The 23,748-nt window shown below is 40.6% G+C and overlaps 1 protein-coding gene and 1 non-coding gene across 6 annotated transcripts in view; both read left to right on the forward strand.

Moving 5' to 3' along the window:
* Nucleotides 1-23,748, forward strand: part of SLC20A2 (solute carrier family 20 member 2) — a 118,983-nt gene that overhangs the window by 32,765 nt on the left and 62,470 nt on the right. For 3 of the 5 annotated variants that reach the window (XM_036749308.1, XM_036749306.1, XM_036749307.1), the window contains exon 2: nt 22,978-23,147. The gene's annotated coding sequence lies outside the window, so the exon portion shown is untranslated. Of the gene's footprint in view, nt 1-9,867; nt 10,087-22,977; nt 23,148-23,748 lie in introns of those variants that run through there. The other 2 variants (XM_036749305.1, XM_036749309.1) reach the window with 2 other exon arrangements.
* LOC118845132 lies at nt 20,985-21,088 on the forward strand. The gene has a single exon (XR_005010015.1). It is a non-coding gene; the product is annotated as a U6 spliceosomal RNA (small nuclear RNA).

Below are 23,748 nucleotides of genomic sequence, written 5' to 3' on the forward strand. Positions count from 1 at the left end.
TTTCTCTCTTCATGGCCTCATTCATCTTTAAAGGGACTTATCTCGCTGGCCCTCCTCAAATACCATAATAGCCATAGTCACTAGTAGTTCTCGGAAAATAGGCTCCTATTCTTTTGATTTTTAAAGACGGATTCAACTGTGAACACTGGACATATATATTGGAATATTCTCTTTGATGGACAAAAGTTGTAATGCTTTAGGCAAGTTTCTGAATGTTTATTTTAGGACAAGCTAGGGCTGCCCCCTGGAGGAGATAGTTATGCATTACAGTCTTTATGTCAAAACACCCTTCCCTGCCCTTTCCTTTCCTTTCCTTTCCTTTCCTTTCCTTTCCTTTCCTTTCCTTTCCTTTCCTTTCCTTTCCTTTCCTTTCCTTTCCTTTCCTTTCCTTTCCTTTCCTTTCCTTTCCTTTCCTTTCCGTTCCGTTCCGTTCCGTTCCGTTCCTTTCCATTCCTTAGAGAGAGAAATCATTTTCAACTGCTTTCTCTAAAACTGACCACTGGGTCATGCACCAAAGACATTCCAAGAGATGCCATTAAGGTTCAGGTTACAGTATAAATTTTCCAAGTTCCTTAAACCCCCCCCCAAAAACCCAAACAGCACCCCAGAACTATCAAGCTATTAATATTAAATGTTAATTTCTACAGCATATCTATAATATTAGATGAAATCCTCATTACTAGCAGTAGATTGGGTGCTATTTCTATTAATAAAGGGGGGGGGACCCTAGGAGAGTAGAGCCTAAATTCATACTAGTAAACATCGATGACAGTAACATGGGTGTCTTGGCCTCCCAGAACCACCCTGCAGTTCAGTGCAACTTAACAGACATTTATTAAGCACTATTATCTGTCAGGCATTGTACTAGTTGGTAGGGGAGGAGGAGGAAGAGGAAGAGAAGGAAGCTTGGCAGTGGGAGTAGAGACGTCTGGGGAATGGCTAGTAGGCCAGTTTGGCTTGAAGTAGCAGGTGAGAAAGGGAGTCATGGGAAATGGGTCTGAAAAGGCAGGTTGGAGCCGTTGTGAAGGGTATGGTATTAAAGGCTAAACAGCAATTTCGGTTTTAACCTGGGGCAATACCTGAAGGCTTCACACCCTCCAGGGGCCCCAGGCCTGGGACTTAGAGTCAGAAAAACCCGAGTTCAGAAGCTGCCTCAGACACTTCTCTGTGTGACCCTCTGTCTGCCTCAGTTTCCTTCTGTGTAAAATGAGGATAATACTAGCACCTACCTCCCAGAGTTGTTGTGAAGATCCAATAAGATAATAATTGTAAAGCACTTAACATAGTGCCTAGTACATCGTAAGCACTATATCAATGTTACCTATTATTATTATTACTATGGAATCAACAGACCTTTATTATTGTGCCAGATACTGTGCTACCCTAGAGATAAAAATACAAAAGTGATTACTCCCTGACCCCAGTGACTTTACACGTTCTACCGATGGATACAGTACAGTCACAAGTCAGTAAATATATGCAAAAAATTCACAGTTAGAGACAGAGTCCTTAGAACTGGGAGCATCAGGAAAGGCTTCTTGGAAGAGATAGTGCTTCAACAGATCCTTGAAGAGAACTTAGGTTTTCAAGAGGCAGAAGTAAGGAGGGAAATCATTCCAGGCCTGTGAAAAGGTATGGAGAGATGGAATGTCGCTACCAAGGAAGAAAAACAAGGGCAGTTTGGCTGGAAAGTTCAGCGTGTGAGGGGGTACAACATACAGTCAGCCCGGAAAGACTGACTCCAGTTAGATTTTATGCCAGGGGAGTTTGTATTTGACTCTCAAGGCAATTGGAACCACCAGATTTTTTTGAGCAGAGGGGTGACATGGTCAGACCTGTGCTTTAGGAATATCAGTTTATTAAGCATCTACTTTTTACTTGTGCTAGGTGCTCTCTGGGCTACAAAGATAAATAAAACCTGACCCATGTCTTTGAAGAACTTAAAGTGTACTTTTAATAAAACTATGGTTATTAAAATATTCTATAATTCTTATTTTCTTCTACTTCAGGTGAGCCTTTACCAAAATTGAGATAAATTAGTGAGGTTTTACTTATACCACCTTTTGAAATAAGGAGCTTTTGATCTCTTTATGATTATTTTCCAAAATTATAGGGCCCAGTATACTTCAAGGAGGGTATTCTCTGCTTATTTTAGGTTAGGATGAATGACAGTTGGAAAAAATTTAGATCATATTTATTAAGCTCATGTTTAATTTTTGATTCATCTGTATAACATGGGGTGATACCTTCACTGTTCTTTAAAATGAATAGTCCTGCTTCCTTTATTTACCCGGGGAGATGGCTGGATTCACCACTTTCACATTTCCCAATTCATCTATAATGGTGGTTTGAAATTGCTGAGTTACTCCAGTAAGAGAACCCTGCTGGGAGGATAAATCTCAAAGGAGAGGAAGGAGGGGTATCTCATTATTTCCCTGCTGTTGGGTAACAGTTTGTATTTTTGGAGGGTGCATAGGAACATTACCATCCTTTCTGTACATGCCCCTTTGTATATTCCAGACAAGCATTAGAGTGCTTTTTTGTACTGCTACCCTCATCTGGAACAGAGAAACTGGCTTTAGCCAATCCAGACTACTCACAGTTCCCCCAAAAAAATAATTTATCACCTTGACTCGTGTTATTCCTCAGCCTACTTAGAGTTCATTTCACTCTGTCTTTACCTGTCAAAAGCCTACCCATCCTTTAGGGCCAGCCAGGATAGTAGCTCTTAGAAGCTCCTCCCTAATCGCAGCTACCAGAATTGAACAATGGCACATTTTATTCCATGTGTTTTAGATCTTCCTTATCCAACTAAAGATGGGTACTACATCCAGTTCCACTTTTTATCATATACAGTGTTTTGCATACAACAGGTACTCAGTAAATATTTTTGCATGATTAAGAATGTTAGGGTATACCTGTCAGGACAAAATGTACCAGTATGATTCAGAGATTCTTTTAAGAGAACAAAGCTTGGCTTTATTAACATTAATGCTGTAACAACAATGATATTATTACCCCTACTTTAACAATTCCAATAGAAACAGAATCAGTGACTAGGTGGTGCTATAGTGCACGGGGGCCTGAAGTTAGGAAGACCGGAGTTTAGATCCAGCCTCAGAAACTTAACAAGCTGTATGATTCTGGTCAAGTCACTTAACATCTCTTTGCCTCAGTTTCCTCATCTGTAAGATGAGGATAATAACACCTACCTTCTAGGATTGTTGTGAGGATCAAATAAAATAATATATATAAAGTGCTTATCACAGTGCCTGGCACACAGTAAGCCCTATATAAATGTTAGCAATTATTTAGATATTTAGATATTTTGAAAGATCTGTGATTTCTTCAGTGTGGGTACTCCTTCAACTGATACCAGTTATCTAACAGCCATACTTTAATAAGTGACCTTGGCAGTCAGTATGTCCAGAAAAGCTATCACCTGGCGGCCAGTCTTTCCAAGTTGTTCCCCTCTTAGCCAGGCAGGTCTTGACATGAACAGATGCAGTCATGTTGCCTGGATTGAATGTGAAGCCTTAACAAATTGGTAGGACCATCCAGACCTTGCTCTTCACTAGGATAGCCTTTGAGAATCAAGAGTCACTTTTTGCCATTGTGAGATATTAGAGCAGAATTATAAGGCAAGGTATAATTTATGGTATTACATCAAATCTTTATCAAAATCCAAATAACAATTCACTTAAAAAATAGTTGTCTTTCACCTTTGGACAAAATAACACATGTAGTGACTTTTTAAAAAAACTTAATGAAAGATGAACCATGGAAGTTTAAAAAATAAACTATATTAGTTTTGAAGATTTTGTGCAATTTGTAGGTATACGTAAACTGGAAGACTTAGTTGATGTCTATTATATTAAGCCGGAATAGATCCTCATGAATTGTTCTAGTTTATTTGTTTTAAATGATAAATTTTAGTTTATGTGTGTGTTAGTAACATTTTCCAACACCACCAAAATATGCTTTTGTTTTCAAAAACCGAACATTCTTTACACATGTATTGACTATATCCAGCCAACCGTGTGACTCTGTTAATGTTTTGAATTATGGACGAAGGAAACACCCATAGATATATAGCCACTTGAAAATGAAATGCTGCTATTACATGGTCTTTGTTTGGTGCGTAGGGCTGTCGGTATGTAAGCCTTCTACGAATAGAGATTGTTTTATTTGTTGTGTTTGTATCCCTAGTACCTACCTTCTACAGTTCCTGGTCTACAGTAGGTACATAATGAGTATTTGCTGGTTGATTCATGTAATAAACATAATATATCATAACAGTAAAAAAGGAAAGATCTGTTTTCCTTGAGAACTTAAAGAATTAGGTATCACATTTATGTACAACGATTTCAGCGTCCTTAGAGAGAAAAGCATGACCTAGATTTATGTCATTCAAACTTCTTGAGGTTGTGGACCCCCTCTGCATTGTTTGACAGCCTTGAATCTTTTCATCTGGTTCATTGTTAGGGTGGAAACTGAAGATGGAGGTTCTTTCCATTCTGAGTCTGATTCTTTGTAGCAGAGAGTAACAGATAAAACATGTTTGCCATGTTGAGACTTTATGTCAAGGAACTCTTAAGAGTTACCTGGCAGAACCCCAGGTTTACCTGGAACAGCTGAAAGCCAGTAACTAGGTCATCTGAGGTCCTTCTAGCTTTATTATTCATTGCAAACCTTCAGCTAGACCGGGGTGGGGTACTTTGTGGCCCCTAGGATCAGTCTCGATTTTAGTTCCACCCATTCCTTAAAAGGACCTAAAAGATGATGTTGATCGACCAATAACTTGCAGAGAAGAGTTTGTTCCACTTCACTGCAGCAGCTATCCCATCGATAGAAGACCTTCTGAAGGGTTGATAGGAGCAGTTGGAGAACTGTGAACAGTTGTTCTTCTTAAAAGTTTTACCTTCCTCTTTTTTTGAGAAGCTGCATGGTATGGTGGAAATGAGTGCTGGGTGTGGGGTTAGTCCTGGCTTCACCTCCCATCCGTACTGTCTGTGCCAAGGCACTTACACTCCTGAGCCTATTTTCCTTATTTGTAAAATTGAGATGATAATACCTGTAGTATAGTACTTATCCCACCCCGCCCCATCTTCTGCAGATTGTAGAGAGACTCCGTATAAGAATTTTGAATGTCTTAAAACTAAACCTCAGATATTAATTATTGGATCCCATAATAAACCTATATGCACCCAATAGAACACATTTAATTTGTGTAAGAATAGGACCCAGAACAGTGAAATAAATGTTGGTTTGCTTTTTAAGCTTAAAATATTTTCAAATAAAATAAGTCAGGTCTCTTGAAGTATAAAGATAAGCTAGTTTGATAATTTTTCATTGTCAAGGAGACTTTTAATCTCTAGCTCAGGGGTTCTTAACTTTTTTGTGTTGTGGAATCCTTTGGCAGTCTGGTAAAGCCTTTGGACTCCTCAGAATAATATTTCTTTTCTTCAAATTCATAAGTGAATGAAATGCTCGATTTCATTTAGAATTTAGTGAAAATGAAGGTGCATTTTTTAAAAAAATCCAAGTTTAGGGATCCAAGGTTAAGAACTGTGTTCCCTCTAGCTAATAGATTGACACCTCTATGGTTTCACAGCAGATTTCTGAAACCCAACCCATTCCTTCATGCCTACATAAAATTCTTAGAATTTTTTGATAAAATAAACCTTCATTTCAAAAATAAACTTTGAAGTTTGAAAGTAAAAGCAGATAAATAGTTTCCCAGGACAGAAAGGATTCTTATAAAGTGCTGGAAACCAAACCAGTATTTCAGTGGGCTGAAATAACAGATGATGATGTTCACATCCTCAGTGAATAGCATGTGTGTGCCAACATCAGTTTAGTCAATAAACTTAGACTGATTTAACTACTCTTTTTCTTTCTCTATTTTTTCCTCTTTTGCCTTAAAGATCTCTTCGTCCTTCCTAAATTCTCTTTCCTTCCTTTTATTTGTTCCTTCTCTCACTTTTCTTTTTTTAATTTAATAGTATTTTATTTTTTCCAATTACATGTAAAGCAAACTTTTAACATTCATTTAAAAAATTTTTGAGTTGCAAATTTTCTCCCTCCCTCCCTCTACCCCTTCCTTAATACAGTAAACAATTTGATATAGGTTATGTATGTGCAATCATGTAAAACATATTTCTATATTAGTCATGTTGTAAAAGAAGAAACAGGCCACAAGAAAAGAACCACCAAAAAAAAGTAAAAATAGTATGTTTCAATTTGCACTCAGACTTTCACAGTTCTTTCTCTGGATGTTGGTAGCCTTTACCATCATGAGTCCTTTGGAATTGTTCTGGATCATTGTATTTCTGGGAAGAGCTAAGTCAATCATAGTTGATTATTGTATAGTATTGCTGTTACTGTGTAGAGTGTTCTGGTTCTGCTCGCTTCGCTTTGCATCTGTTCACGTAAGCCTTTCTAGGTTTTTTTTTTTTTCCTGAAATCCGCCTGCTTGTCATTTCTTATACCACAGTAACATTCTGTTACATTCATATGCCACAACTTGTTCAGCCATTCCCCAGTTGAGGGATATCCCCTCAATCTCCAGTTCTTTGCCACCACAGAAAGAGCTGCTATAGATATTGTTGTACAGATAGATCTTTTTCCCTTTTTTGAATCTCCTTGGGATATAGATTTAGCAGTAACATTGCTGGATCAAAGGGTGTGCACAATTTTATAGTCCTTTGGGCATAGTTCCAAATTGCTCTCCAGAATGGTTGGATTGGTTTACAATTCCACCAGCAGTTCATTAGTGCCCCAATTTTTCCATATCCCCTCCAACATTTGTTGTTTTCCTTTTCTGTCATATTAGCCAATCTGACAGGTGGGAGATGGTACCTCAGAGTTGTTTTAATTTGCATTTCTCTAATCAATAGTGACTGAGAACATTTCTTCATACGACTATAGATAGATAACCTTATTTCTTCATCTGAAAAATGCCTGTTTATATCTTTTGACCATTTATCAGTTGGGGAATGGCTTGTATTCTTATACATTTACTCAGCTCTCTATATATTTGCTTCTCTTTCTCTTTTCTTTCTCCCTGTTTCTCTTTTTCAGTCTCTCTGTTGATCAAAATTTTGTCAAGATTAGAGGAGTGCGCTTTCCACCATTCTCATTCTTATGAACTGACTCTATAGATGAACATATAAGCAATGGCTTCCAAAACTTTTTGTCTCTAGGTCACTTCATCACTCCTTACACACACACACACACACACACACACACACACACAACCACACAACAAACCACCTGAACAACAACAACAACAAACTTTTCAGAATTGAGAGGAATAGAAACTTTTTACAAGAAATAAATGTGAGGGGCAGCTAGGTGGTGCAGTGAGTAGAGCACCAGCCTTGGAGTTAGGAGGACCTGAGTTCAAATGTGACCTCAGACACTTGACAGACTTACTAGCTATGTGTCCTTGGGCAAGTCACTTAACCCCAATTGCCCTGCCTTCTGCCCTAAAAAGAAAAAAAAGAAAGAAATGAGATTAATCCTGCCTTTGTTTTAGTATCATAAGTAAATCATTCATGCTGAGAACAAAATGACAGCCAACTCTGTTATCTTGCATAGACATATGACATTCACGTGACCAAATCCAAAATGGTAGCTGATCCAAAAAAAACCAGAAAACCCCAAACCTGCTGGGGCTCTGGAATGTGTTAGGTGTGGTTTATAGTTTTTAAAATGGAGTCAAGCTATGAAGAACTAGCTCAGGAATGAGTAGAAAGTTGCCTACTTCCTCTTACTCCCAACTCATGCTAAATATAGAGACGCCCATGCCAGAATAGCCGAGAGTGAGAATTTTTCATACCTTTTCTGGGTTGGGGAAGTAATTCATTTTGGATTTCAAAGGTCAGCTACAGAGCTAAAGGCTGAATTGGAAGATAAAAGTTAGCAAGGGGTAGGTAAGTGTGTCAAAAATGACTATAATTTACTTTATGCCAATTAGAATTTGAGAGTGGATTTCTAATGAGTGAAATTTATTGATGATACTGGAACAGAGAACTTTTGAAAAGAAGGGTTCTCATCTTGTGACTTATTTCTATTCTGGTATAGGGTGTTAAGTGGAAGGAAGGGATTTGACATAATGAGTTTCAGAATCTTGGATGGGTCAGAACATTTGTCATTTAGAAGCAAGAATTGAGGGAAGATACAATCCACATTGGCAACCAGTTCTAACATTGATAGCCAGGGGTTTTCAGCAGCATTGGGGAGAAAGTTGTGACAAGGCAGCAGCCCCTACCAATGGAAGTCAGCCTGAGAACTCTTTTTGGTCTTCATGAGATAATGTGGGTAAAGCACTTGGCAAACTGACATAAATGTCAACCGTTATTCTTATCAGATTGCCCCTACTAGGTGTTGACAACAGCATATTTTAAAATTTACCCTTAACCATGGCTGACCCACCTCTGAACCAGCTGAAGGACCCTGCCTGTCCTTCCTACACATTTTGAAAATTACTGTAGGAAACTGGTAAAGGAAGTGTTTTTATGCCTCTGGTTCTGCTAGAATTTGAGAATTGCCACAGAATTGCAGTTCCTGAAGTCTCTCCATACATGTGATATTTTTTAACTAGACAAGATAATAGCTCTAAAAACCTTAGATGTTATAACCAAATTAGTAATAGGAAGGCAATGCCAAGACTACTGTGGTTGATTATCCAAATTCAACTACCGATTTCCAATGAAACCTTGGGTTGGTGACTTAGTCTCACCGTGCCAGTTCACTCGTCTGCAGGATAGGGTGTTAATACTTCACAGAAGTGTTTGGATATTTAACACTTTTCAGGTACTTGAAAATATTCCTTTATGGAATAAAGGATAACATAAGAGCAAAATTGGTAAGAGCTTGGCCCTTAAAAACAAACCTGCCTAGGAGATGGTAATAATAATAGCTAGCATTTTTATAATGCTTTAAGGTTTGCAAAGCACTTTATATATGTTAATTCATTGGATCTTCATAACAACCCTGTGAAGTAGGGGAGGAAACCTAGGCACATTGAGGTTAAGTGATCATTGCACCATCTTACACCTAGTAAGTGTCCCAAGGCAGAGTTCAAACTCAGGGCTTCCTGATTGCACATTCTGTGCTCTAACTACTATTCTACCTAGCCCCTCCTAGGAGATACCAAGTAGGTAAGTTCCATTAACACCAACTAGTTTTCACATGGCGGTTCCTTAACATCAGCTTGGACTGGATTGTTAGTCACTGCTCCCTCCATCTGAAGATAGCTGTCAGTTCACTTCAGAATGTTCTTGCAAGGGATGTTGCTTCTTGCAAATATTTTATCAGCTGTCATTTTTTAGCAAATCCAGTATCATTTCGGTAACCCCTTAGGGGTGCAGAAAAACAAAACAAGAAGTCGAGTAACCCAGGTCAGTGCAAAATAAAGAACATGGGTTCAGCAGTGGTCATTGTTTGAGGCCAAGATGGATATATCGGATTGATACTTATATTTTGCGCATTCCAGAAGTCTAAACTTTACCCCAATCATCAAATTGTGTGAGTGAAGTCATCCATTATTTTCTCATTTTTTCATTTTTGCTGGTGAGAAGCAAGCAGTGCTGCCACCTTGTTGCCCAAAGTTTGCCTGATCTGAATGTGTTTGAAAATCAAGTGAATGCCTGTTGTGCCGAGGAGCCTGCCCTTTCTCTTTGTCAGTACTTGCAAAAACAACTTAAAAGACAAAGTTAGAGCCGCTGGCTGGGATTCTGTAATTAGCATAATCATGATGCTGTGCATTGTTCGTCGGTGCACGCCCCTCAGCCAAATTTCCCATTAAGAGGACACCGATGTTGTCCTAGTGAATAAATCCCTGCACACATGATGCAAATCAGCGTGTTCCTGCCTGCTGTCCGGGACTGCAGTTAATTTTAGCCAGGGTTTGTTCTACAAGTTGTAAAACTGTTTACCCAAGTAGAAGCTCCGAGCCTGAAATGTGAGTGCTCCGCCTAATGTGATAGGAGCTCTATTTTAGACTTCAGATTGTATTTATGACCCGCAGAGCAGCCTTCTGAAGAAGTGTTGTGGCTCAGGTTTCCATTGAAACGACTTGTAAGTACTGGGCGATTTTTAAAAACTTGCCTTTGTTTTCTTTCCCCCCTTAAATCTGCTTGATATCTGTTGAAGTTTTAGTTACCTTTTGTCTCTTGGGGGACCTGGAAACTTTGTGGGTGGGCACTTAGGAGAAAGCAATGTGAACCGTTTAAAAATTCGTTTTTCAGCAGGTCTTTCAAGTAAGTGTAAATTCTCAGTGTTTCCAGTAGATGCTTAAACAACCCACCCCCCCAAAAAAAACACCCCAACTCTAGCTTATGGTTAATTACCTATTTATTGAGTCAGTTACAATATTTCATTAATGAACTCGTTCATGCAGTTACAAAAAAAAAGTTGTATAGTTAAACTTCATTTCCTATGGCAACCTGAATCTTTTAATAGCAATACTAAAATGAATTGTTATAATCTGTTTTCTCTTAGCTCTGAGTTTTTGCTAGAGTAATGGAGTGTCAGATGTAATATTTTGTAGAGCTTTGTACAGTTTTTTAAAGGAGCTACTTAAAATAGATTCCCAGGAACGACTTAAAGAGGAGTTAGTACTTTTCATCCGAAGGAAGTAATGTCAAACATCTTCTGAAGTTGAATAAAGTTAGATCTCTTAACTAATGAAAGTTCTGGGAAATCTCAGATCTAAACTTCTGTTCATCTAGCCAGTGTTTGTTACTACATGTCAGCTTAAATTTGGCTTGAAGATTAAAATAAAGATTTTAATAAAGAATGTCAGTGTTTTAAATGATTTGGATCCTCTTTCATGTTCTGAAATGTGTTTTAACTCAGAGGTGCCTGACCTCATGCCAATACCGTGCTTGCAGCTCAAAGCCATGTAGGGATTTTCTTTGCCTGGTACCCCTTCAGTCATACTACTGGCCTTAGGGATTTTAATCTCAGCGGAGCAGTTCAGATGCTCCCCACATATGAGAGGCCTCTAGAATGAAGCAAGGGATGAGGTGTGGTGTGAACTATGAAAGGAAATGCCGTGTGCCCCACTTAAAAGGCTGTTCTGCCATTATGCATTACTTGTTTAATATAAGATTGAGAAAAGGAAACATTTCCAGTGGTAGTTTGTGAAAGGATATTTTGACATAAAATGGGAAGGAAAATAGAACTGATTTTTTTGACTATTTTAGGAGGAAACTTTTAAACTGTTTTTAATGGTATTTAATGAAGATAAATAGACAGCATAGATTAATCGTGATTGGTATAGTGGGCTGTCTCATTTTGAAATATTTACTGTTTAGTCTCAGTATTTTTGTGTCAATGTATTTATCAAAGAACTTATCAAACCTAGGGAATCTACTAGTCCTTTATACTTTTTATTTATGGAGGACTTAGCACAGTTCCTTATTTTATCATTAATATCTTAATGGAGTGTAAGTTAAAGAAAATCACCATGTTTATTAGATATTGATCGAGCTGGAGAGGACTTTATACGTCATCCAGCCCTTCCCCCTTATTTTACAGATGGGGAGATTGAGGCCCAGAAAGGGAAGTGACTTGTTCAAGGTCAAATGATACAGTGGAAAAACTGCTGAGTTTGGAGCCTGAGGATCTGGGTTCAAATGCTGACTATTTACTCACCCTCCTTGAGGCCCTGGGCAAGTTCCTTCACCTTTCTGTATCTCAGTTTCTCATCTGTGAAATGTGGGGGTCCAAGGTCCGTCCTAGTTCTAAATCAGTGATCTTAAATGGTATCATAGCTGGGATGCAGAGTCAGGTCTTCTAAATCCTAATCGAGGGCTCTTCCTACCACTCCCTGTCATAATAGAATTGAATTTTGGGACATAATTCCTATTATATTGCAATTTAGGATATAATTCACTATGATTGCCAAATTTGGGGGTAGTTCTACACGGAGATTTTTAAACATTTTTCCATTCCAGTGAAATTTCCAAAGAACTTGTCGCCAACACTAAAGTGTTTGTGAAATTAATTTTAAGGAATGCTATGCAAATATGCTGTGAGATGCAGAGAGTAGGTTAAAGCAAGAAGAGAGAGACTGCTCTACTGGAGGAAATGACAGTTTGAGTGGTCATGGAGCTGCTGGGGCTGTGGACACCATCGAGACTAGCCCCCAGTGACTCGACGCGCCTATTGCAGTGATGGGCATTGCCAGAGGTGGTGATGTCTCCTGATAACTGAAGGAAGTGCTAGCTGGTTATGACCTGGATCATGTAGAACCATGCATAATAAGCCCCACTCTTCTGGAGCTTTAATCCAGGAGGCCTATCTCAGAGAAACTTAGCCTCTGTCACTATAGCAAGAGTGCAGGGGTCAGGGCCTCCAGGCCATACACTGCACCTGTTAGCCAGAATAAATAACACTGTGAAAGTATTCCCTGGTCTAGTCTCCCACTGTGGTCACCTACCTTCTCTGATGAGCCTACCACTTTCTTTGGAAAGCCCCAGAACATAGCTGTTCCCATAAAGTAGAAGCTTTTCATTTGCTGCTTCTGACAGGTTGGTTATCCCATAACTAGGCTCCTGCACACCCAGACATTCGCTCTTAAGTCTAAATGGGAATTTCTAGGAGGAGAAGGGGGGGAATCCTTTTTCCCACGTCCCCGTCATCCCCCTCTGACCTTATTTGCCTTCATTACTACTAGCTGACCATAATCTATAACCATTGTATTTTGATTCATAGCAGAAAGTCCTAGATCAGTGGCTATATCTCTGTGCTGTTTTCTTTGAAAAGAAAATCCTGCCGTAAAGGGACTTTGTTATGTTAAATAGTACCTGTTTTATCTAAATTAAAAAAAATGCTAAGCAGAGGAATGCCATCAGCATGGACTCTCCTCTACACAAGTTCGTAGTGAAAGAATGGGGCTGTGTGAGAACAGTTTATTTTCTCTGGAATAGTATTCAAAACATGTTATTATTTAGCATTTATTAGGCACCCACCAAGTACATACAACGCATAAAGAAAGCACAGTCTCAACTTTAAAAAGTCTTACATACCAGTATGAGATAGAGGAGAGACCTGCCCCTTCTCTCCCCCCATTTCACATACCAAAGTGAGGTTAGAAGAGAGAGGCCATGGGGGTGGGGGTGGCAGGGAAGGGGGGGGGGGGAGAGAGAGAGAGAGAGAGAGAGAGAGAGAGAGAGAGAGAGAGAGAGAGAGAGAGAATGAGACTGAGAGAATGAGAGAATGAGAGAATGAGAGAATGAAGAGAGGAGAGGAGAGGGAGAAGAGAGAGACAGAGAAAATGTTGGGGTGGAAAAAGGGCTATTTAAATGTTCAGTTTTTCTGGCTTCTGTCAAATAGAATGAAGCTAAAAGGTAACTCTCCCAGAATTGCTGCTTATCCCTCCACCCCAAAGTGTCAGATACCTTACTTGTTAGGACTCAATCATGCCACCATTTCTGTTTTCTTGTTTCAGTTCTATTGTACCCCAGGGAGCTTGTGTTCTCTCTCTCCCTTTCTTTCTCTCTCTCTCTCTCTCTCTCTCTCTCTCTCTCTCACACACACACACACACACACACTCTCATACCATTTGACTTTGATGGTCACTGTGTCCCTAAGTGAATATAATGAACTTCTTCCATTATCTCAAGATAGGTGGGAGCTCTATTAAAAAATAATAGTAATAATAAATTCTGATTTGGGCTTCAGCTCCATTATTGGCTTGCTAAGCCTTTTTGGAGTGAATCACTTCACTTTGCAGTGGCTCAGTTTCCCCAACCATAAACTTCACAGAATGCTGAGTCGTCTGTTCAGCTAAATAGGTTAGCAAAATGCTTTTGAGTTTCTCAGAAGACAGGCAACTACCAAGCATTATTATGTAACATAAAGGGGTAAGATTGACATGAGTCAGCAGAGTAGGTCAAACAAGCATAGGTGCTGGGTATTAATAAGTAGTAATAATACATGCAGGGTCTGTGACTCAACCTTTCCATTATACTCAGCATGGGGCAGACTTAGCCAAAGTACTATACCCAACTTGTAGCTCTTTATGGCAGAGAGATTTGGAGCAGTTGGCAAAGATAAATGGAGAACTCCCTGGTCCTGCTGACCCCTACTCCTAACCCCCACCACCGCAAAGGATTTAAAGGTTGAACAATGATGCCGACGTAAGGGGTTCAAGAAACTGAAATTTTTCAACCTAGATAAAAAATTACTTCGGTAACAATTGAAGTATATGAAGTAATTCTTGGGCAAGTTTTTTAACTTCACTGGGCATCGATTTCCTCATGTAAATAAGAACTAGAATGATCTCTGAGTCACTTCCAGGTCAGACATTCTATTCTTCTGTAGATTTCGGAACACAAAAAAGATAAATGGTTGGTTTTTATTCCACTGTGGGTAGCATAAAAAGAATAGGGAGTTAAATTGCAGCAAAGTGTAAGGGTTAGCTCAGGGGTGGAGAACCTGCAGGCTCGAGGCCACATGTGAATCCAAGCTTAGACTCAGTCAAAGGGCCGCACTTGAGGATCTAGAGGGCCACATGTGGCCTCAAGGCTGCAGGTTCCCCACCCCTGGGTTAGTTTAACCCTACGGACAATGGGTACCCAACATTGCAGTGGGATGCTGAGAGGGGTTACATCGTCTCCCTTGCCGGAAATCTTTTAATAATTGGAGTCGATATACACTTCATAAAATCATTAACCAAAGAGTTTGAAGGTCCAGCACTCCCCAGATTATGTTCCATGGAGTTCTGGTGTTCTGCATGATGTGAACACCAATTCCCAGGGCTAAGATTATCATCTTTATACAATCTATACAGAAGACTCTCATAACTCTGCCCAGGACTAGTCTCACTCCACACGACCAGCTTCCATCTCAGACCTGATATCCCATGAGCGTCTCAAAACTCAAAATGTCTAAGACAGAACTTAGCATTTTTCCTCCCAAACCCACTTCCCTTCCAGACTTCCCTGCTTCTCTCAAGAACAGCAGCATCCTTTTGCTTAGCCAGATTCACAGTCTTGGAGTCCTCCTTCTGTCGCTCCCCTATCCAGTCACTTGCCAAGTCTAGTTGATTCTTTCTCCACAGAATTTCTTACCCCTGACCCCTTTTCTCTTCTAGGTCAGGCCTTCATCACCTTTCCCCTGGACTATTTTTGTTTATTTGTCATACGGCTCCTCTGTTCAGTCCGCCCTCCACACAGCTGCCAAAGCAGTATTCTCCAAACGTAGATTTGACTGTGTCACTCCCCTGTTCAGTAAACACCAGTGGCTGCCTTTTGCCTGTAGGAACAAATACAAATGTTTCTGGTATTTTTTAAATACCTTCACAGCCTGGCACCAACCTCCCTTTCCATCTTTGCTGTCCATAATTCTCCTGAACACTCTTCAGTCAGTCCAGCCAGACTGCCTCTCACCATTCTTGACGTGCCACATTCCACCTGCTGTCTCTGTGCTGTTGCACGCAATACCCTCTCTCTTCCTCTCTTGGGTCTTAGAGGTGCTGGTTTCCTTCTAACTTCAGATCAAGCACCATCTCCTATCCTCCCAGCTACTGGTGTCTGCCCCTTCCCCCAAATTACCATGTATTTTATTTGGTCTATCTTTCGTGTGTTCCCATATGCCTTGGTGCTTTCCCTCTCTATAGCTAGCTAGAGCCCTTAGCCAGTTTGTGTCAGTCTGGTGGGGGCTATGGATCCCTCCTCAAAATAATGTTTCTGCATGCATAAAATGAAATACTTAGGATTGCAAAGGAAACAAATTCTGCTCAAATATAGTTATAAAAATGTTACAAAAAATAAGTTCATGGACCCCAGATTAAAAATCTCTGCCCTATTGAACATCAACTTCTTGAGAGCAGGCCTAGGAATATGTAATAAAAAGGTCACACAGATGGTTAATAGGAGTACTAGTGCTAGAATCCAGAGCTTTTGACTCTCCAGACCACTGATGCATTCATCCGGGAGGATTTCAAGGTGTTATTGTCTGAAGGCAAGGGATGACCTTTTAAAGCCTTTTCTGGCCCTAAGACGATATTATTTTCATCTGATGGAGTCTTTTGTCACTTGGGAAAAACCACCAGCTAATCCTCATGATAATTAGGATTTCTTTTCCTTATTTAAGTAAGCCTGCCTTAGATGAGAGTTGTGACATTCTTGTTTCTAATAGATAGAATGTCATAGTAGACCAGACTTCACATCAGGAATAATTCCTGGGTTCAAATTCTGCCTCGAACACTTGCTAGTTGTGGGACAACAGGCAAATCATTAAACTTCTCTGGGCCTCAGTTTCCTCAACTGTAAAATGAGGGGGTTGGACTCAGTGACCTCTCTCTGATCACTTCCTGTGGCCGTCCCATGATTCTATGTTGGTCATCCTTTAAAGTGATGTATATGAAAGCAAGATCCCTATACAGTAGTCACATAATGGTGCTGGTGTCACCATTGAACTATAAACTCTATCTGACTTTTCTTCTGCCTTCAAAATGACCTACCACAAGAAGGGAGGTCTTGTGACAAATCTAGTGTTAGGAGTCAAGTCAAGAAGCGCCTTTAATCTTGACCATTAGTCATTGCATTTGTGTCTAGGATCCCTGCGAGGTGGGCCTTCTCTCGGAACCCATTTCAGAGAAGGCACCTATACATTATCTTTGAGTAACACATTCCAATGTTGGGTACCCACTGTCCTTCAAGAGAGGACCTGCTCCACCCTGCCTTCCTCAAGTCAATCATTTCCTTTGGTTGGGAGGGAGAAAGGGAGCCACAAAAATGCCCAAGTCTAGCAACGTCAGCAGTGACATCTACCCTCGATAGAAAGAACCCCAGCAAGCTCACCAGCAGTGCGGGGGCCGAGGTGGGGAGTTCCTCGTTACTTTAAGTAAATCCAAGGGCCAGGGCCTGTCTATGGAATTATCTCAAATATAAGTAATTTGCTGGTGCTATTCTAGGTGGTGCAGTGGATAGAGTGCTAGACCTGGAGTGAGGAAGACTCATCGTCCTAAATTCAAATCTGAACTCAGACACACACTAGATGTGTGACCCTAGGCAAGTCACATAACCCTCTTTGCCTCAGTTTCCTCATCTGTAAAATGAGCTGGAGAAGGAATGGCAAACCACTCCAGTATCTTTGCCAAGAAAGCCCCAAAAGGGTCGGATGTGACTGAACAACAACAAAGTTATTACTCTACTCATTAGATTGTGACTCCCCAAGATTTCTTTCCTCTTTATAATAATATCAACCCACTAAGTGTTCTGACCTCTTCAGACGCTCATAATATAAATGTATCATATTTATATGTCTTTGTTCACATGTTGAGGTATTTTTAATGGGCTATCCTTTGACGATGTAGTCTTGCCTTAGGTTGTAAACAAAATACTGAGGCTGCCTCTTTGGAATATTTAAGACCGCATCTAGCACTGTCATACATGCTTCTGAAGCTAATGAAGAAGAAAGGGTTCTTTGAGGACACTTGTCAGCGGTGCTGTTTAGGAGGATGTGTATACCAAAGATGAAGCCCTCTGCCTTTGGGGAAGGGAGGGAGGGAGAGGGAACAATCCTTCGTTTTCATTGGTGTCTCACTAGGCTTACTCCTAGTGAGAAAACTCTGCCGATGCAGATTACTAACTATTCTGGCATTTGTAGTCCTAGAGGATTGTCTTAGCCTTGGGTTCATTACAGCATTGGGCATGTTAGGTATTTAGTACTTCCGTAAAATCCAGTTTAAATTTGTAATAATGGAAATAATCCCACCTACCTGTAATATTTTAATGATCTTTAAAGTTAGAAAAGGCAGATCCCATAGGCAAGAAGGAATAGCTTATCTTGGTTTATCAGGCTCTACAAAATTCTTGCTGCTCAGAAATCGGTTCCTTCCCACTCCCTGCCTTGATCCACAAGCCCGGTGACCCTCTGTCAGGTTTGGAAAATGCAAAACTTGGGCCCACGTAGATTTTTAAATTGGAAGGAACCTTTGGATTAGTTCTGTCTTCATACCAGCCCTCAGATACATTCCTGCTTTGATTCTGACTACAACCATTCTAGGACAGGCTGTCATTACTGACGTCCCTTGGATATTGCATAGCCTCCAATCTGTACTACGTAACACCACCAAAGTCATCTTTCTTCCATAGAGATCTGACGTCACCCCTCTGTTCCAGAATCTTTCATGCCCTTTATCGCCTCTAGTCAAGTTCAGGTTCCTACACCTGGCATTTAAGGTCCCCCACAATTTTCTATAACTGTGCCTTCCCAATCCTTTTATTATTGTCCTCCACTTACCCTGTCATGGGTTCCTGGCTCCTTCTGTACACATGATGCACTCTCACACTTCCACATCTTTTCTTACACTGTACCCAATACCTGAAATCTCCTTTCTTCCCCTCTTTGCCTGTCAAAATCCAACTTAAATCCTACTTCCTCCAGGAAGCCTGCCCTGCTTTCTGCACACCTTCCCTGTCTGGTGACATTTCTCCTTCAAACAGCATTTTGCTTTTATGACATTTAAATGTATTTTTCATGTATTTATAGCTATCTGTGTTGGTGTCATCACCTACCAGACTATAAGCTCCATAACAGGGACTGTGTTCTATCTGAACTTTGTGTGGGCTTCCGTGCCTAGCACCGTATTCTGCACATAGTAGGGACTTCATTGGACAGCTAGGTAGCATAATGGATAAAGTGCCTGGTTTGGAGTCAGGAAAACTCATCTTCATGACTTCAAATCTGTCCTCGGACACTTACTAGTTGTGTATGACCCTAGGCAAGTCGCTTAATCCTGCTTGCCTCAGTTTCCTCATCTGTAAAATGAGTTAGAGAAGGAAATGGCAAACTACTCCAGTATCTTTGCCAAGAGGACTCCAGATGGGGTCACCAAGAGCTGGATATGACTAAAGTGACCAGAAAACAGGAACGTAATAAATGTTGGCAGTAGTTATTGTTATTTAAACTCATGTTAGGTGTATTACTGGAAGAAAGGTAGCAAGTATAGAGATACTACCGTCATTATGTTGTTATATGATTATATTATACATCACGTTGTCATTTCTCAGTTCATAGGATGCATGAAAAAGCTTCGTTCAATTTTCAAACAGTGCTGGGTGGCATGATGGATAGAATGCTGGATTTGGAGTCCAGAAATCCTGAGTCGAAATTTGATTTCAGATACTTACTAGCTTTGTGATCTGGGCAAGACACTTAACCTCCCTATCCCTCAGTTCCTTTATCTGTAAAATGGAGATAATCCTTTCTCCCAGGGTTGTTGTAAAGATAAAATTGAGACAGTATTTATAAAGTACTTTGTACACCTTAAAGTGTTGTTATAAATGATAGCTGTTTTGTTGTTATTGTGCAGTTTAATTTTCATTATACCTGTGTAGATGCATGTGTGTATATATATGTGTGTATGTATATATACACACACACACATCCCTACAATTTATGTTATACCAAATGACTTCTAAATTGTAGATTAGAAGATAAGATAATGTGTAAAGTGTTTCTCTAGAGAAATGACCTCCAGACTTTTTTAAAACTCACTTCCCTTATTAGAGAAAAATAAAATAAAAATTAAAAAAATTTGAACACAAACACATACTCCCTATGTGTGTATATATGTATATATACTTACTTATAAACATACATATTCTGTTATACTAACAATTGTGAGCATTATGAAACTTACGTAAACATAGAAATATTAAAAGGATGGAATAGTGTTGAATCCTAGGGCCAGTGGGGAGCCACTGGAGTTTGAGCAGGGGAGCCATATGCTCCAAACTGGCTTTCATGGGGATCACTTTGGCCCCTGAGGGGAAGCTGGCTTGCGGAGGGGAGAGGCCTGAGGCAGGGAGACGGGTAGTCATGACGCAGATGAGAGCTGATGAGGATCTGCACTAAGTAGAGTTGGTATGACCAGAGAGAAGGGGCCATGACTCAGAGGTGTGGAGGTAGAACCAACAAGATTTGGCCAATGACTGGATGGGGAGGGGGCGGTTAGAGAGAGTGAGGAGCCTAAGGTGACAGCAAGGTTGGGGGAGACTGGAAGGACAAGGGTGCCCGTGCCAGTGCCAGTGAATATGGAAGAGGCAGGGTTTGGGAGAAGGGATTATCATGTTAGGTAAAGATAGCTATGCTACAGGTCAAAATCTATCCACGTCTTCTCATCGGATGAGAAAACTCAGGTGCAAAGAGGGCAAGTCTTTAGTGTCAGAGCAATGATTCGAACCCACCTCTCTTGGCTTCAACAACAATCCTGGTAGTCATCTCTGTTGGGCTTTAAAGTTTGCACACCGCACTTTTCGTGTTGTCTCTTCTTAGATGGCGCAGCGTCGAGTCTGATGGAACCAGGCTTAGCCTTAAAGTCTTCCCCAGAAAGGCCTTGGAAGTACCATGGACGCTTTTGGTCTGTCACTTTGGGATCTAGCTTAGCAGCAGCATCCCAGCTCCCTTGTTGGCAGCAGTTGTGGCAACATCTCCAGGGCCCAAGGAAAAGGTGGTCGTGGTTGTCGTTCCTTCATTTTTCAGTCATGTCTGACTGAACCCATGTCATGTGAACCAATTTGAGGTTTTCTTAGACAAGGTACTGAAGTGGTTTTCTGTTTCCTTCTCAAGCTCATTTTGCAGATGAGGGAACTGAAATAGGGTGAAGTGACTTGCCCAGGGTCACACAGCTAGTAAGTGTCTGAGGCTGGATTTGAACTCAGGTTTTCCTGACTCCAGGCCTAGTGCTCCATCCATTGGGCCTTTTAGCTGCCTCAAGAAAGAGGACATTGTACCAGTTAGGGATAAAGCTGCACTTTAGGATGTGAGCGGCACCTTACAAGGGTCCATTTTGACTGCTGTCCCGTATGCCAAACCTCCTCTGATCCGGTGCTAAATTAGGCCGCGTGTCAGACCCAATAGTTTTTGGATAGTAGAAGGAGAAGAGGCTGGCAAATGTGCCCATAATTGGCAAAGGAAGAGGGGGAATCCAGCATATTTTTAAAAAAACAATTAAAGTGCTCACTTCAGCAGCACATATACCAAAAGTGGAATGACACAGAAAATAGCACAGCCCCTGTGTAAGGATAACATGTAAATTCATGAAGCATTCCTCATTTTTTGTTAATATGGAAATGCCAGTTTCATTTAGTGTTGAAGTTTAGAATTTAAAAAAAAATTTTAACTGATTAAAGCACTGATTTTGACATTATGTCTAATCATTTTAAATCCCACAAAGGATCATGCTTCCAGATCCAGAATTGGTTCCAAGTACTTTCTGTGTTCTAATCTCATGAGATTGAGACATGAAGAGAATATTCATGGAGTATCAGCGATGAAGGATGAAAACATCAGGCCGTCAAGCTAGTATTTCTAAGGCACCAGTCTCTGTCGTATCAAAGTGTACGACACCAGTGTTTACTAGAAATGATACGACCTGAAAGCGTGAGAGTTTACTCGTCCCATAAATTCTTTCAGTCATTGCTGTCAAAAAGACTTCTCAGCCGCCAATCGGGAGGGTTATTTTGGGTGGATGTTGTTTGTGCTGATGGCAGTTGACTTAAGAGAAACCTGTGCAGAAAGTCCTGTCTGTTAGCCTGCTTTGTTCCCATGAAGCATGTGCCCGGCTGGATGAGTATTTGAAGGGTCTCTGTAGGCAGTTTGTTTCTGAGCTTGACCTTGGTTCAAGTACTGTTGTCCTCAGATTCACTCAGGGAACGTATGAAGTTGACTTTTTATATTGACTCAAAAACAAGCACCGATACCTCATAACTTGATTATTAGCTATGGTGGTGGCTTTCAGGAACAAGAGGAACATCCCGTATTGATTGGGCTGGCACATTTTGAATTACCTGGCTGTGTCGGAGTAGCTTCCTTGCTTGGGTTGGAAGCTGGGCTTCATCAAGGAGGACACGGGGAGTTTTGGCACCTCTAGTAGGAGGCTGGTTTTCCCACCGTCCTTTTCATCTTGCCACCTGTCAGTCTCCCAAGCCCTTACCTCATCTGTTTCTCCTCCCTTTCCTCTTTGTCTCTCCTCTTTAGCCTGTAAAATATAGGATAGAAAGTTCCAGAGGGTTTTGCTTTCCTCTCTTTTGTCTTGTGCCAGGTGAGCAACATCTGGATGTAGTTATTCTTACCCCATGTGGAAGTTCAGAGATACTCTCAACAGGTTAATTTCCCTGTTCCCTGGTGGGGAAATATGCATCTCAAGCCTTTGACATAAAAGACCCCTGACCTGGCGGTGCTCCTAGTGAGACTATGGTGGCTACCTCAGCCTGTCCCCTCAGCCAAGCTCTTTCAACTTAGTTTAATCAAAAAACTTCCATGGTCCCAGCGTGAACACAGACATATTGAATGCCACATCTAGAGGGAATAATTAGAGTGATTAAAACTGAGTGAATTAAAATTCTTTGCCAGTTGAATTTTTTTAATTCCCTTCCCTCCTAAATTGAAAAAGAAACATGCCTATTCACTTTTTCTCTTAAAGGTATACGAGCAGAAAGAAACATTTTCAGATAGTATAGAATTAAGATAGAAGAAAGGGGAGAAAAATATCATGAGAAAAAAATGGCCCTGAGATTAGGACTTTGGATTAAGTGGGTCTGCTTTGTTTTATCATCTTTCACTACGGATTAGAAAAGTTAAAAGTGTGTTGTGAGTGGTGTTAGCGCAGTGGGGTAAGGGCTTAGGAGATGATATCATCTTTTATAATAATTTTAAAAACAAGGACTCATGCTGTAGGCTTTGATTTGAAATTGAAATGGCAGCTGGAGGAGGAGAGAGAGAATTGCTGGGATGTGCTGTCACCGTCCGAACCAGCTTGCTGTCTCAGAGTGGCCTGTGCTTGTGTGCCTAGGCGGGGGGTATTGCCCCTAGCTGGAATCTGATACCCTTCTGGGCAGGAAAAAAGTGTAGACTGTGTCCTCCAGCTCTGCCTCTCTTGTTCTCATCTTTAATTCTTGCTGTCTTTACTTCTATTGATTTCTTTTCTGTGTTCCTCTTAACTACTAGGTTATGGCATCTCCAGGCTCGGGGAGACGAGCTTATGATGATTAAAAAGATACAAAGGTTTTACCTGAAGAGAAATGATTGAAGAGTGATTCCCTGTGCCAGAAGAAGCTCATAATTAAGCAGGTCCAAAGTTCGGATATTTTACAGCCTCTTAAGACAGACACTTGCAAGTAAGTTATTTAAACAGTATTGTATTCTGAAGGGGGTGGGTAAGCAGGCAGTGGTTTTCATTAAACTGTTTTAGCTGTGTTGACTTTTGTGTGTGGGCAAAAACTTCCCCCTCTCCGGTAATCAAAATCCCCTATTTTGTCTTTTATTATAATTTATGTTCTGTAGCCGGTTACAACAGTTGGGAAAGGTATAACCCATCATTCTCTTATAACTATTTTATAGTTTGATTTCAAGTTTGAAAGACTGTTGTATAGAGGAAAGATTCAGTTTGTTTTGCTTGGCCCGAGTGGGCAAAACTATGGGTGGGAATTGCAAAGAGGCATATTTGGACTTGATATAGGGATGAACATCTTAACAGTTGGAGCTATTTGGGAAGTTATGCGTTACCCCCAATTGGAAGTCTTTAAGGAAAGTCTGGGTGACCATTTGTTCCATATATTTTACAAGGGATTCTTGTACTGGTATGAGTTGAGCTAGAGCTGGCCTGGAGGGTTCCCTCCAATGCTTGTGTTCTGTGATTTATTCTTCTACTTGCTCCCCAAACCTCTATCCACAAGGAGGATTAGGGTTGCTGACAGACTACATTTAATAATTGGTTCC

The sequence above is a fragment of the Trichosurus vulpecula genome, chromosome 3, assembly GCF_011100635.1.
Source record: "Trichosurus vulpecula isolate mTriVul1 chromosome 3, mTriVul1.pri, whole genome shotgun sequence".
Classification (NCBI taxonomy): domain Eukaryota; kingdom Metazoa; phylum Chordata; class Mammalia; order Diprotodontia; family Phalangeridae; genus Trichosurus; species Trichosurus vulpecula.